Genomic DNA, 5,104 nt, shown 5'->3' on the forward strand with positions numbered 1-5,104 from the left:
GGCTCCCTTCCCGGTCGATATTTGGGAAGAGGACCAGGGCCTCTATAAATAGGACTAGCCACCACAGTGGAGAGAGGATTGAAGCTGGAGAGGACGATCTGATCTTAGCTAGAGACCACCCCCACACACACAAGCTCGCCGAGCACAAGAATGCCTCACCCTCGGGAGGCCGTTCTTCCCTTGTATTGTTCATCATCATCCCCAAGAGGAAATCCACCACCACCACACTGGAGTAGGGTATTACACCACAACGGTGGCCCGAACCAGTATAAACCCAGTGTCCTTCTGTGTTGCGAGTTCGACGAGTTCGTCCGCAAGATCCTAGCGAGGTAGAGCGTAGATCGGTTGGAGGGAAAGACTTCACTCGCACTCCAGCGTTCGAACCTTAAGGGTTTGCCGGGACCCCATACCCCGACAACCACCCTACCTAAAGGACGTCCGTTCAACAGAAGAACTCCATTTGCGAAAAAGAAGGGCAAGAAGATTGTGAAAAGATAGCTAACTAAGATCGATTGTATTTAAATCATAGTCTTCATTTCTCGATTGTATTTTGACATTTGGAAATGATATTTCTTCTGTTCTAGTCCTCATGAATATTGAATTTGTTAATATTTTCTGAACTCATGAATATTTTAAATTTGATGATATTTTTTCATATTCATAAGTGTTTTACCAATTCACAAATGAATGCAACTAAAAATCCAAAAAAATGTTGATGATATTTTTAAATAACAAATTTGATGATATTTTGAATTAAAAATAAAAACAAATTTGATGATATTTTAAAAAAAACAAATTTGATGATATTTGATGATATCTTCTGTTCTAGTCCTCATGAAAATAACGAATTTGACAAAAAAACAAATTATTAGATGCAACAAAAAATAATGAAAAAAAGTTACTAATGGCGCACCAGAGGAGGGTGCGCCATTGCTATTAGAAAAAAAGTTACTAATGGCACACCAGAGGATGGTGCGCCATTGCTATCAGTGTTTTTATGGCGCACCCCTAGATGGTGCGCCATTACTAACATTCCCCCTCTAGCTGGATACCCCTTCGCCCGATCCCCCTTTCCTCTCCCCTGCCAGATCCCCTTCCCTCCCTCGCCACACCCGCTCCGACGACCCCCGCGCCCGCTCCAACGACCCCCGCGCCCGCTCCAACTACCCCCGCGCCCGCTCCGATGACCCACGCGCCCGCTCAATACCCGCTTCGGCTCCCCTGTTGGATAAGGCCGAGCCAGACCCCTGTGCAAACCCTATCACCTCCCCACTTACCCTCCCCTCGCGTTGCTTCACCCGACTAGGTCTTCGTCGTCACCGCATCATCCCCGCGACCACCGTCGTCCCCGCACCCCACCAAGGAGTCCAGGAGCTCGGCTGTGGTCTTCTACGTCATCTACGGCCACCCGTTCAAGCTCGACGACTCTGCATCATGCGGCTCGAGGTCTTCTTCCACCTCCAGCCACCGTGGCCTCACCGTCGATCCACGTCACCTCGTCAACCTCGGCCCCGCATGAGCTCTACATTGTCTTCCACTCGATGAGCTGCACCGGTTCCCCTTCCCTCCCTTCGATTTCGTCGCCGTAGACTGTCGCACCACCGCGCCCTAGCTCCTGGTTGCCGCCCCCTGGCCATGCTCCCCTCAGGGATTAGAAACTTAATAGCTGAATGTTTAATTACTGATGCTATCTGAGCTTCACCATGCAGTACCATGGATTTGCAGTTCATGCCATATATGCTTATGGGTTTGCAATCAATCCAGTACTAGTACTTGTTCCCAAGATTATGAAATGCAAGTTCCTATTCTGGTAGTGGAATAATTATATTGCCCATTTGCATATCAGTAGAGCTAAATCCAAGTTTTAATGCTTAGTTGCATTTAAGGAGGAAATCATTATCTGCCATCTTCTTGGAGAGTGGATAAGTTATTCTGACCATCAGTATGAGTAGTCATTACCTTACAGTTATCCGGCTGGGCTTTTTTCTTCTTAAAAGCTTCAACTTCAAAGTGTAGTTTTACAAGTTGCTGCAACTTTAGGAATTTGGGCCAACTCCAGCTATACATTTTATCACTTATTCTTTTCTCAGAATATGGAACCTATTTGTGTAATCTGACCTATCTCTCCTTGATTTTGATGTTGTTGCTAGAACTGCCATGAATGCTCAGTATATATAAATTTAGATGTTTATATGGTCGCTGGGTGCTCCTAGTATACCGTTTGAGGGATTCATAGTGCTGTAGTAGCTCTAGGCAGAGCATGGACAAGCTGGCATGTTAGTTGTAATTTGTGTTTTTGTTCCAGATTTGAGGTTGTGGCTTTGGCATTGTTCTGCTTCGTACATCTATCACTATCGTATACGTCAAACTTGAGATTAAGCAAACAACTATTCTGGATACTCATGTTTACTCAGTTTAGGATACTCTCTACTTATTCTGTCTTGAGGAATCAGGAATCCAAAAAGTGCTGGTGTGTTGGACTGTACTATGTTGGACAGAATTTTATGTTTGGACTTGGGTGAATGGAACCAGACTTATACTCTAGATTTTGTCATAGTTGATGGTGTGAGAACTTATAATGTGATGAAGTATTTTCGTTTTTGCAACACCTCCATATGAAAGTGGAGGCACATTGTGGTGCTAGTTTGCCGCGTTTTGTCTCCGACCATCGTGTCGTGATGATTTTGCAGGTACCCCGAGAGGCCCTTGAGTTTGCCGGAATGTCGATTAACTTCCGTTCTGGCAAATTCGGGTACTCCACATGTCCTATTTTCAGCAAAGGTCATGATGAAATTTTCTGTGAATTTTAGCATGACTTTGCTAAAAATAGGACATATGGGGTACTTGCGACTAATGCATGGGCCGGGGTATCTTCGTACTTATTTAAGTAGGATCAACTGCCTCTTGTGTTATGCATGGTCCTCAATGTCGACAAACCCTAAATGATAAAACCTTGGCTTTTAGGGTGCCTCGGTGTCGATAAAAACCTAAATGATGAAAGCTTAGGCTTTTAGGGTGCCTCGGCGTCGACAAACCCTAAATGATAAAAGCTTAGCTTTTAGGATGCCTCGGTGTCGACAAACCCTAAATGATGAGACCATGATCTTGTTCCTTGAAAATAACCAACTTTTTGACCAATTTTTTTTCCTATTTAGAGTGAAACATGGCCCACAACGATGAGGCCGGCGGTTCGTGCAAGGCATTCTGGGAGCTGTGCCAAGAGATGGAGGAAGAACCTCACCGCTATGAGGACGCCGCAGAAGACACCGATCCCGACTACACAACCCCTAGTGGCGTCGCGGATGACACCACTAATGGTGCCGCTGAGGATGCCACCACTGATGATGGTGGCGCACGCACAGATGGCAGCCAACCGAAGAGGCAACGGAAGGACCGGCGCCAGAACGTGCTTGGCACCGTCAAGGAGGAATTTACTGAAGTGTCCTCCGAGGGGCATCCAACGGCGCCCAAAGAAATAGTCAAGGGGTGCACGGGACAGCTCGGGTGCATTCTCCGTAGCACCGTCTCGATCAACACCGACGACCTAAGGCATCATGATCGAGGGAATTTGCGCAACCTCCTCTTCACGAAGCTGCACGAATGATACAAGTTCCCCGGTGACTTCGCAAACACACGCCTCTGAGGGAATAAAGTGAACAGTGCCGCCCTCACGAAGATGAGCACGGCCCTGGCTTCTTGGAGAGCCTCGGTGAAGAGCATGATTGAAAAAGGTGATAGTTATGAGAAGATCAAGGAGAAAAATCCTTCTATCAGCGAAGATGACGACCGGGAGTTCAAGATCAAGTGCGAGAGAAACACATCTGCGGAATGAAGTCAGTGGGGGAAAGAGATGCGGGACTTGAACTTAGGGGTCCACAAACTTGGTCCCGGCGGTTACAGAGTGGAGGAACCTATATGGGACAAGGAGGACGCGGAGCGTGCCAAGCAAGGCCTACCGCCCCTCTTCGAGAAATACCGTGACAAGCAGACTAGGAACTATGTCAGGGCCTGGTACAAGATTGACACAGTAACCAAGGAGCTTACCACGGATCCGAAGACCAAGGCGCTTGAGCATGTTCTGGTAAGGAATACACCCCCGCGTAATTAGCTCCATATGGTTGCATTCTAATTAATGAAGCCAAATTTCTAAATGGTTCACGTTCCTTCCGCAGGACACTGAAAGCAGTAGCGCGGGGTCGTCTCAGAGCTCCCCTTTCGACAACCCTTTAAATAGGGCGTTGAACGTAATGAAAAACAAGGATAAGCTCAGTAAGCCGACGTGAGCTGGTCGTCTGGCCGGCAAAGGCTTGTCCATGAAATGGTCGGAGTACTATACCGCTTGGCGAAAGGAGAGAAAGACCAGCTCGGAAAGCCAGGAGCGCGAGGTTCAACAACTCAAGGCACAAGGGGCGCGGATTCCAGAGATCATTGAAGAGCGAGTGCGGGACCAACTGGGAGCGATGATCATCGCCATTATGCCTACCTTCGTTTCTGGGCTGCAGGTGTGGATTGCAGGCGGCCAACAGGAGCCGCCCCCGATTCCCAGCTTCACGGGCAGCAACTCGCGCAACGCGCCGGCGGCGCCATTGGTGTCTCCGGCGGAGGCGGCATTGGTGTCTCTTGCGGCGGCGCCGGCATTGCAGCTTAATACACCCGGGTGTGGGAAGAATACGCCGGCCGGCACCTCGGCAGCAAGCGGCACCTCTTTCACTTGCATGCCCGCCATTGGCGGTGCCTCGACATTGCCGAGCTCGACACCATCACGGTAACTAATTAAGCCTCTCGGCCGATGACTTCATCTCCTTGCCTTTGACTGGGCATCCCTGACACCCTACATGTTTTCGCAGGGCACCGCCGATGTGCTGTGCACTCTCCTGCACTTCGTGAACGACGAGTTTATCGATGTCGCCAAGGGCAGAATTGTTCAACCGGACAGCCGCGTGTTCCACGGTAATCAGATGCCACCCACCGTTTATAGGGTTCAACTGGTTTGGGTGCTGCCAGGCTTCGACGACATGTTACCTCCGTATCAACCCCATGGGGCCGACGAAGATGATGTGATGACCCTCAGCGCCAGCATAAACTAGCCCATTCTTTGGCCGAA

This window comes from Triticum urartu, chromosome 3, assembly GCF_003073215.2.
Source record: "Triticum urartu cultivar G1812 chromosome 3, Tu2.1, whole genome shotgun sequence".
NCBI lineage: Eukaryota > Viridiplantae > Streptophyta > Magnoliopsida > Poales > Poaceae > Triticum > Triticum urartu.